This window comes from Cyanistes caeruleus, chromosome 1 (genome assembly GCF_971803275.1).
Source record: "Cyanistes caeruleus chromosome 1, bCyaCae1.hap1.1, whole genome shotgun sequence".
Taxonomy (NCBI): domain Eukaryota; kingdom Metazoa; phylum Chordata; class Aves; order Passeriformes; family Paridae; genus Cyanistes; species Cyanistes caeruleus.
In genome coordinates, this window is record NC_141701.1 from 37686790 (window position 1) to 37698299 (window position 11510).

The window sequence follows — 11510 nt, forward strand, 5'->3', positions numbered from 1 at the left end:
GTCAGTCTTGAGGAAAAATGTTTTATTAGTATAATGCAATCTGTCCTGAACTAACTTGCAAGTGCAAGAGCTTTTGATGATAGCACTGAATTTGCTCAGTGGTGGCAAGGCGATGCAGCTGTGGCTGTCAATGTATGAAAAAGTAATTGATATTTGTATAAATTATTTTTTGAAATCCCACACAGTCTACCTACATGCAAAGACATGAGAACACACTCCAAAACTGACTTTGTCTTAAGGTGAAAAATTCCCTGACTAGGCTCAAATATATAGAAATTGTTCTGAAGAACTAAAATTTTGATACAGGCCATAAATATATAGTCTTGAAAAACCCAAAATGTTTCCACAAACAGCTGAAAATTTGGCTAAAAAGTCTAAGAAGGACTGAAATGAGCTGTTAATTAATGTGTAAATTAAATAAACTGTGATTCCTCTGTCAGCTATGGTGTTAATCTGAAACTTATTTCCTCTTTTTTTTTGGTTGATCATTGCTCAGAATACCCCCACAGAACTGTTGCATATGATTTCCAGTTCAAAAATCAAGTTTTGCAGACTTTCTACTTCTGCATCATCAGTTTTTCTTGAATTATTCCGTTCCTTCAGTTAATGGCTACCAGCATGCTGTACATACAAGGGTATTGTGTTATAGCTTCATCTACTTCCTTCCATGTCCTAGTCATTTTTAATTTTAGATTTTGCTAAATGCTTTTCTAAATTTGTGTTGATGCCTGGTAAACAAGCTGTGAAGGATCAGTCACCATTAACACAATCTGTCTATCCTGCACCAGAGAGCCCTTGAAGGGAGTTTCCAGTGTCACACTGCAGGGTGTCTTGGCTTTTTGGAATGCTACAAAGCAAACTGTAAACAGTCTTAGCTATGCCAGCACAAGCAACAGCTTTGGTACCATTTTTGTCTGAATCTGCTTCACAAAGATTCAGTGAATGACAGTTGTTTAGGAATAGTAGGCGCTGTTTACCATCTTGCTCTAACACACTGTAGCCTCCCTAAAAAAACTTATATACCAAATTAGTTGTATTAATCATATTATTCTGGTTTTCAGCCTTATGATAAGGATCATTAAAACAAAAATCAAGTTTTTTTAACTCTTGTCTTTTCATTTCAATTTCAATGGTTCTGAGGACGCTCCTCAGCAGTGTACCTTTTCTAGATACAATAGATTCATCATCACCCTCAAAGGCAACAAGCCTGTCTGATCTGCTTTCAAGTAAATATGGTATAACATATTTCTGGTGAATTCTGTCTTGGCACACTTTCAGTTCAGGAGCTGACACTGATGACTCAACCTCACAGTCACTTCTTGGTTTCACAGATAATCATCTTAACCCTCTTCAAGGAAATTGTGTGAACATCAGCATATCTGTTTTGTATTGTTCTCCATCACTGCACACGGTATGTCTCTGTTGCATGACTGTCAAGGATCAGGTGAGTCACTTTTCTGAAGAAATACTTCTTTCTCCAGATTTTTTCATCAGCCTAAGGCCTACATGGAACTCCCTAAATAAAATTGCCATAGTCATAAGAGAGCCATATAACCCAAGGAAGGGAACTGGTTTCTTCACACATATTTTATATGGGACAACATGGGAATGTGACCATCCTATTTCTTCATCACCACCTGAACAGGATGATTCAATAACTGAAATCTGTTTTTTTTACATGCCATGTTTAAATACATAATGCACATATGTTAGCTGAAGGACCCAGAACTGCTTCATGTCTTTTGGGTCTCTACATATTTGAGCTTCAGCTCCACTCCTTCTCCATTTTGTGGTGGAGTCCCATATATCACCCTTTCCCTGAGCTTTGATTATCTGGATAGGGAAGATGGGTATTCAGGCAGAAGAAGTGTTTTGATACAATCCAGTCAAATTCCCAGTCTAGATGATCATACAAGTTCAGCTCGTGAATGATCAAGATGTGCAGTCACCCATTATCTGTACAGCTTAAACAGAGGCTGTTTGCCTTTCCTCGTAGTTCTCAAATATGTCCCAACTCAGATATTAAAAATGTAGTGGCAAAAGTGCAATATAAGCTCTCCTGCCTTCCACAAGTTCAAAACTTAACAAATGACTGTAGAATTCGTGCTGCACTTTTTCTTTTTTTTCCCTCCCCTCTTTGTCTAGTATACTTGTCACCACAACTCATTGTCTTACAGGTTGTAAGTGATTTTACTTGATTCAGAGAAGTATACCAATGGCAAAGCTGAGCTGGGAGCATTCTGCCCTCTATCCTCTGTTCTAACTGTGTAATATATATAAAGTGTGAAATTATGAAGCATGAGAAGCTTCAGAGAATGAGCAGAATGCATTTTTGGAAGAGTGAACTCCTTTCCTTCCACTATGTGTGTATTTGGCTAACAATAATTTTAACTACAGAACAGTGAACACTAAACTTGTGCTCATATTTTATTGTTTGCATTTCAGTTGCATAGGTTTTATGGTACTATTATTCAACATATTCAACTAATAGAAGTTTCAGATGCATAACCTACCTGTGATTTTGCTTTAAATTAAATCTAGTAACTCAATTTTTTTTCCTCTCGTCTCATTTTTCATTAAATTCATACAATTCTTTAAAATTTAATAATGTAAGCTTTTTGCAACCATTTGAGAATTGGGGTTATGCTGTTAAAATACTATGCAAATAATTCATATGATCAGACTAATATATAAACCTTAGTGTTATAGGCACTTTTAAAATTTTGAGATTGCAATTCAGCTACCAGAAATCCATAACCAATTGTCTTCATATGGTTCTGGGTGACTGCTCCTTATATAATGAATTACTCAGGAAATCTCTTGTTCTCGGAATACATTATAGTATACAAAATAAATTAAGTTTTTCCTGAAAACTTTATTACCACATTTTCTGCTAGAATGTGAAGGCTAGGTTATGTTTGTAATACTGTATGTGTTGTCTACATTGCAGGGAGAGGGCTCAATAGCTCAGTTATATGTGAAATATCTTCCTGAAAGATATGGAAATATGTGGAATTCATCTCATTGATATAGGAGCTAACCCATCACTCTTGAGCAGAGCTGCACCCAGTGATAATGGGACCATTGTTATCAGATAAAGATTTACCCTGAGGCCAATATGCTGCCTTTGCTTTTCAGGAACCATTTATTGATTTCAGAGGATATTTTCTGAAATATCTGATAGTCTTGTACAGTTTCTTCTTTAAAGTACAATTGACACCTTGGTGGTATTGTGCAAACCAATTGTCTTGTGAAAAAAAATAAGCACAGTACATTCAGTTTTGTCTGTTAGCTTCCATATGAAACTATATCGTGTGCTATTTAAAATACTCTTACATTTTGCCCATATACACATTATAAACAGACAGAAAGCACCCATGGGATGACCCTGCTTTTTAAATACTTGTCTAAATAGATATGCATGCAGCTGTTGTCACGTGTGCTTTGATAACCGGCTCATCTTGATTGAGTAAGACTAAGGAGCAGGAAAGACAAAAAGAGAGGGGGAAAAGAGAAGAGTGGGCTGACTTGTGGGTGTGAAGATGAGGGAAATGTCATGGGCTGGCCAGGTAACACTGCTTTCTGAGTGAGTCAGGAGCTCTCTGAAGAACCACTTGAAACTGGGAAATCTTTTGATAAAATGGCAGCCACATCGCTGTGACAGCATTCACACAACCGAACTGTGACAGGTCTGTTGGCCAATTGCCCCAAATTTACAGTTATTACAGAATATTGGTGGCTTAGGGACTGAGGACAGATTTTAAGCTCCATCCTTTAAAGAAAGTAGATTCCAGACTCATATAGTAATAATTGGTGCCTTGGTTCACCCTTGAAAGTCTTTGCTGTAACATGTCTGCCTCCTTTCCTTCTGTAAAACAAAAACAGCAGTTATTTGATCAGGTTATTCTGAAGATTGCCTAATGCCTTGAAGGTTCTAAAAATCTCATAAACAAGAAGCAACCCTGCATGACAAGTGATAGAGAGTGCACCCACATTTTTTACCTGTAACTTATTGTTTACAAGTCTGATGATCATAGGGTTTTCTGAAATGCTTGCTGCCGTGGATTAACCCTGTAGGCAGCCAAACACCACACAGCTTCTATCTCTTTCCCTCTGCAGTGGGATGAGAGACAATAGCAAGGGAAAATGTGAGAAAACTCATAGGTTGTGTTAAGAGGTTTTAATACTCAAAAGAGGAAAAGACAAAACAAAACAGAAAGCAACAAGGGGCACAAAAATCAGTTGCTCACCACTGGTAGAGAAGCACCCACCCTGAGAAACAGTAACCTGGCAGAACTCCTCCTCATCCTAGGAGCTAAAATAAAGAAAATTATCTCTACTGCAGCCAAAGCTAGTATGCTCATCCAAAAAGAATCAAATCCCACAAACTTGTATGGCTATCTGAATACAAATCCATGCAGTATCTACAAATAAATATCATGAATTTTCACTTAAAGTTGACTATACAGATTAATTTATAATTAAATTATTATTTTAAAAATGTTTGCATGATAAAGTGTAGGCTTCTAAACATGAATAAGGTTTTTAATGAAAACAATCATTAGGTAATTAGGAAAATTTTGCTTTGGCTAAAGGATGCACCACAAATGTTGGCATAAATAATATATTTGGAAGATTTTAAATGCATTTCTGAGTGAAAAGAGAAAAAGAAAAGGAAAAAAAATAAAAGAAAAGGGCTGGAATTACAGTCCCCAAATAAACACAGAAAACTTCAGAAAAATATGCTAACATTGGGGCAGAGAGTATTAACTCATGCAAATTTTGATAAATGTAAAATAATGTTTAGTGGAAGGTATTTTTTACCTTATTTGCATTGACTGATGGGTTCTCAAATATCCTGAAAGAGATGGTGAAGCTTAATGGCAATTACACCTTATACATGCAAAGGAATAGAGGTCAAAGAGATGAGACAAAAGAAAGTATCAGAAGATGCTTTAACAGCAATAGCAAATAATGTCTCCTGACTTGTACCACTGGCAAAAATCTGGCCTTAAAAATGAAGAGTCAAGAACTTCTATTGAGTTTAATGGTACCAGAAGCTTGGCCACTGTGTTATGTTTCTAGAAGAAATAAATAGTATTCAAAGACAGGTGATGAAAATGCTTACAGACTGCAGGCAATTTCTAGGTGACTGAAGAAATCAAGATGATTTGATCTGCTTAATTAAAAAAAAAAAAAGGAAACTGCCTAAAAACCTCCCAAACAAACACATCAGAGGAAATATATTTGATTCAGCTAAAACAAAAAATATTTTGTCAGAAGGTCAATAAGAAGCTTCTATTCATCCTCTCACAATGCAAGAACAAAAAGTTCTGATGAACTAGAAAAGCAATATACTTTTGCACAGTTGGCAATTAACCTGTGGAACTGGCTGTCATGAAACATCAGTGCACTCAAGAGTTTAAGAGCCTTTGAAAAAGAGATGATATTTTATCTGAGTAATGAGAACATCCACAGTTATTCTGGTAAAAGAAAATATTAATTTGAACAGGATTCTAACTTTCGGCATATTAACCAATTTTCATCCAGGGGATAGAAATAATTTTTGTCTGGAAAGATCTTTCAAAGAGTCTCTGTGCATTTCACAGATAATTTTGTAGTGCTCACAGCCACAGTCAGACACTGTGACTACAACTGTGCAGTTTCATAGTGACTAGATGATACTGGCAGTATCTTGCACTCATTGTACACAGAGATCAAGGATTTCCACACTGTGTAACAGTATATACTCTTTATTTATTATTATTATTGTAAAGCACACAGATCCCTTCTGAAAGACTTACCAGGCTCTACTTTGCTACTGGTTTTAACTTTCTAATATTTTATGGATTTCAGAATTTAATTAGACATGTAAATGGTAGAATTAGTCTCCAAAAGCTAGAAGGCTCTATTTCAGAGTCTAAATATATGCAAGATTTTGGTCTCAGTCTTGCTTCCTGCTTACTACAAGAAAAATAATATTTCATTTTTTCTTATCAGTACAATTCACTATTTTACCTATTGTGTCTCTTCTATTCTTTGACATGACTTTCTCCTGTGACTATTCTTACTCTAAACTTTTTGTCATTGAACACAATGGAAGCTTTATTCAGTCCACTCACTCTTTCCATGGTATTTCATTGTCTGGTTGTTTTGTGAGGAATGGTAAATGTGAGAAACTATTCATTAAAATAATCCTTTCAGTTGCTACATGCTTCAGTTCTACTGATATGCACACACACACACAAATAGAGACATGCATTGTATTGCAGTTATCAAGCTAAAAAAAAAACCCCATTTCATAAATGTCCTCGATCCCTACATAGAGGTGTTAAGTTTTCACAATTTTTTTCTTAGTGAAGCTAAGGGTAGGCAGGAGAAGTGAGCAAGGGGACAAAAGAGAATTTTCTACAAATTTCAATATTTTCATATTGAGCAGAAAAAAAATGGTTTCAGAAGTCATTTCAGAAGGTGAAAGGCTCAAATGACCAGCCAAAATTACTGATGTCACACTGCTTTTCCTTATTGAAACTAAATTCTTGACCCTTAGCCTGTCATTTTGCAAGTAACTGACTCAACTGTAACCTTTTGAACTGTTCTGGAAATGGCTGTCTAACAGTTTAATCCAGTAAAATAATTTGAATAGATAACTAGCTAACAGAATGGAGCTAAGCCCATAAGTGGGGTTAGGATACTAGCCTGTTGCACAGGATGACTGGAGGCTTCTGACTATGATTCCAGCTTTGCCTTTTTCTCTGGTTTCTTGATTACTCTGTACTTGGGGAAAAAATGCTGAAGTCTTTAAAGCACGTGTGTTGAGCTGTTGCTCTGATTTACCCTTTTTAAAAGTCCATTTCTAATGACATTTTATGGAAAGCAGACTCCTAAGACTAAATTACTATCTTTGCTGCTGTTTCTTAACATCATATCCATTTTAAATCTAAATGAGGGTATCTGAGTATTTGATGAAATTATCATTGAAATGGCATGTTCCTTAACCCCATTAAATATGCATTTGCAGATAAAAATATTCCATTGGAAAACTTCCAAATTACTTTTATTGTCAATACATCCTGTTTTCTCTTAGAACACCTAAAATAACGACACATTGCACTCTGTATTTTGCACTCTCAAGTGCTCTATACCAGTGTTCATGACCCAATATTTTCATGTATTTTTATTTGTAGTATAGGCATTTTAATAGCTATTATATAGAATAACCTTCAAATACAATATCCAGATTGAATATACTATGGTAGAATTCTGCAAGAAATTTTATTGCATTTATGGTTGTAATACAATTAGGATGTAACCAGTTGATTGAAAAAAACTGAATATGTGTTCATGCGAGTGATTCTTGAGGACTCAAACTCATACCATGACCAGGCAGATGTGTGTAATGTGGAAACTAGAGAGTTGCACAGAGGCCTGAGCTGTCTGTGGCATAACACCTCCCCTGTGTAGGATTTTCTCAATGTTCAGTTACATTTTGGACAGTAAGGATAGGATAAGGTGATGGCAGAAATGCCTCTTTCAGTAAGAGCTAGCTTCCTATTTTACAGTCTTTTGACTATTATCTTACTTAACACAAAATTCCACTGGTTTGCAGGAGTTAGGTGCTACTGAACATGAATAAAGCAGTAAGATTGTGTCTGCTGTGAATTTTGAAAAAAAAAAGAAAATCTACGCTTGGCCATTTACTTTAGAAAAAATCTAAGTCCTTATGGTCATATGTAAAATTAATATCACATAATTGGTCAAAAGCATCCTTCTTTAGCTTATCATCAAACCACCTATCATGTAAACCCAACTGGATATGGGAAGATGGACAGAGAATCTCCCCATCCCTGCTGCTGCCTTTATGGATAGTCTCTCTAAAACAAGCTCCCTGGGGTGCTCCATTAGCTTAAAACATACTGCGTGGCTCCTTTTTTTCCTGTTGCTGCTTTTCTTTTGTTTTCCAGCCAAAAATGTTCAAAAGCTTTTAAAAAACAACGAGGTCAGAAGAGATTGTCTGAATTTAAAGAGAATAAAAGTCAACAGAGAGCTTCCTGTACACATGATTTCTTTCTTTCTCTATTTCTTGCATTAAGCCAATTACTTAATGGACAGAAAGTTATTTTAAAATCCTTCAGAGTGTGAGGCAGATTACAGAAAAATCTCCCTATGCAACAGAAAACAATGTATAAATAATAAGAACCTAATAATTTCCTTTAATGAAAAACTGCTCACAAGGGAGGAAAGATACGCATGAATATGCACTAAAATTAAGTCATCCTACTTACATGCTCATATCCCCATGAAGCATGCTCTTCAAGCACCATTCTGAAGCTCAAATGCTGCTATGCCTCATGATCCAAGACATATGTAGGGAGAAGACAGTGCTGCACTTGTGTCAGCTCATTTTGGCAGCTCTCCTGACTACAGAAAACAAGAGGAAACTTTATTGTGCTATTGCTGTTTTGATGAATTCTACAGAAAACAGACATTTCTCCGAACATCAACCCCTTAAAAATAAAAACAACAAAAAACATGAACAAACAAACCAAACAAAACCCCACAAAAAAAAAAACAAACCAAAAAAAAACCATACACCAACAAACCAGAAAAAAAACAATGCAAGCAAACACCAAACAACAAATCAACCAAAACCCAAATAAAGAAAACATAAAACAGCTGAGGAAGCCTGACACATACTTAGGTACAGGCGTAGAGAAGACTACAAGAGTTTAAAGTCTCCTAATATTAACCCTATTGTAGCACTTCACAGTTAAGGCAGCTTACTGCTAATCAGCTGGGGTTTGAAAATTCCAGTTTTAAGGTCTCCATATCAGATGGGGTAGATCTATACGTTCAGAGGCTCTTCCCTGTGCAGTATTAATAATCAATTTCTGGTTGTAGAGAAGCAGGAATAGAAATGACACAAAAACTTTACATGCTTACCCAATAGCACTATTATCTACCTATCTTCCAGCTTCTAAACAGAGTAATAATTCCTACAGATATGAAAAGCCATTTAATGAAAAAAATATTCCAATGCTAGCAATCAGAAGGGACAGAAAGCTTGGAAGGACATGATAGAAGTTAGCTGGCAACACTTATTTCTGGCCAGAAAATCTGGATGCCAATTTCAGAAGTCATTTAGCAGTTTGAATTATTTCCTAAACGAGTATGAGAGGGCAAAGAGTTACCACTATGGAAAAACACTGATCTAAACCCTCACAAATACTCAGAAAGAAGCACCTGACCACCTCTCTTCCCTGTACAGTCAAATCATGTCTTCAATTCATGTCAATTGGATTTCACCAACAGCTCCTGTCATTTTGCTTTATGCTTTCTTAGTGTTCAACAGAAGCAGCTATTTTGTTGGAAGTTGTGTGCTTTTCCCTAGCACCTTGTTGAGCTGCAGCTCCTTCCAGCACAGAATGGGCAGATATTTTCCAAAGTCATTTTATGCAGATCTTTCAAAGTCTGTCCACATTTTGGTCTATGAAGTGAATTCTTGACAGAAATACCTTCTCAACAATGATATTTTGAACCATTCCAACCTCTTTCAGGAACTGCATCAATGGATTCACCTTAGCAGTATAAAAAGCATGGCTAGTGAGCCATGGAGTGAAACTAGGGCATTTTGGTTTTAATGTCTTTAAGCACATTTCAGAATATATTGGTTGAAACAATTTATCTTTTTAGTACTAAAGAAATTGAAGATGGCAGGTGGGGTCGAGGGGGTGGAGGAGACAAAACTGGTATCTGTAAGGTGAAAGAAGGTGATGTTCTTCAAAAGCATGTTGTCCACAAAGGAGTGAAGGTGTGTGGGAGCTGCAGTTTACACTTTAAAAATGTTAAGTATCTGGTTGTCTCGAGTCCTTTCAAACAAATAAGGGAGCTCCCACTCACGTCAGCAAGTTTTTACTATCTGCCTTTGGTATTTTTAAAATGTATAATTATTTAGTGCTGAAGATCTAAAGGAAGTAATATTTGACTCAAAACCTTTTTCATTAGGCTATTTTGGGACTATTAAATGAGCATTTGGGCTGACAAATATTAGTTTCTGTTTTGTATCATCACACCCAGTTATGCAGTGAAATTAATTTTATGTTCAAAGGACTATTGAACACACCAGTCCACCAGTGTATTTACTTTGCACAGAATGTCCGGAGGTGATTTTCTATCAATTTGTGCTATATAAGTATATAGCACTCACTACCACCCTCTTTTAAGAATGTGAATACAGCACCTAATAATGAAGTTTGCAACTCTCAGAAATTACTCTTTGTGGAAGATGGGAAAAACACCCACACCTAATTAACTAATGTGCTATTTTGTTCCCTAAATTCTTCCTTTAATGGGTAGTGTGCATTTATGTAAAAGAGTGAAAGCTGCCATAAGGTTTAGTACATTTCACTTGTACACCCTCTGTGAATTTATCACATGATAAATAATATTTTTCCAATCTGAACACAGCTGTAGGAATCCCCTCAGCTGTCACTGTTGCCCAAAACACTGTTTAGCCTATTTTCCCTACAGCTAGACTAGTCCCTTGTGTTATTCTCATGTCTGATTGATTTTCTAGCAGACATCCCACTTTTTGGATCATATTTCCTATTTGCTCATTTGATCATGTACAGTGTATATAACATACTGTATTTGGTTGAGAAAACTTTTTTGCTATTAGAAAAATCACAATTTGTTATATCACAGTCTCTAAAATGTATTGATTAAATAGTCATCTAAACCTATATTTGCAATACATATCGTGAACATTTACGGAGCTTAGATAAGAAAGCTGTCTTTTTTTTTTTTTTTTGTACTGCATCTACTTTACAGAATGATATTAAGCTAAACAGAAACTCAAAGAAACCCCTAACATATTTAATTGTTATTTGATTCTCTTGAAGCATCCTCATATAAGATTAATTTAGAAGATGTCTTCACAGCCCTTTTAGATAGCTCTAAAAAACAGCTAAACAGCTGTTTTTACTAAAGAACCAAAGAAAATGCAATGTCACTCAGAAACTCGGGTGCCTTGTAAAGGCCTTTTTGCCTGAGTACTACTTTGGCTATGAGAACTGGGGTAGAGAGATAGAGACAGTCAGAGAAGAAAGCCTTTTTCATAGGTCATTTCTTTTACCATCAACACCTGCTTGGTGGATTCTGGTTCTCTCCCCAGTTTCTGCTGCTTTTTCCTACTCCCAGATGCCTCCTCTGTTCATTGAAACATAGAATCACTTGGGTTGGAAAAGACCTGTAAGATGATAGAGCCCAAGTATTAACCTAACACTGCCAGGTCCACCACTAAACCATGTCCCTAAGTGCCACATCTACGTGTCTTTTAAATACCTCTGGGGACAGTGACTCAACACTTTACCTGGGAAGCCTGTTACAATGCCTAAAAATCCTTTTGGGGAAGAAATTTTTACTTCTATGCAATCTAAATCCCACTTGGAGCAACTTGAAGCCTTTTCCTTTTGTCCTATTGCTTGTATTTGGGAGAAGACACAGACCCC

At 36.2% G+C, this 11510-nt stretch overlaps 1 long non-coding RNA gene across 1 annotated transcript; it reads right to left on the minus strand.

Moving 5' to 3' along the window:
* Positions 1–3126: 3126 nt before the first annotated feature.
* On the minus strand, positions 3127–8417 carry LOC111924755 (uncharacterized). The gene is made up of 5 exons (XR_002861844.2): positions 8286–8417; positions 4825–4858; positions 4251–4315; positions 4003–4113; positions 3127–3868 (listed from the first exon to the last, which is right to left on the minus strand). It is a non-coding gene; the product is annotated as an uncharacterized LOC111924755 (long non-coding RNA).
* Positions 8418–11510: the final 3093 nt, after the last annotated feature.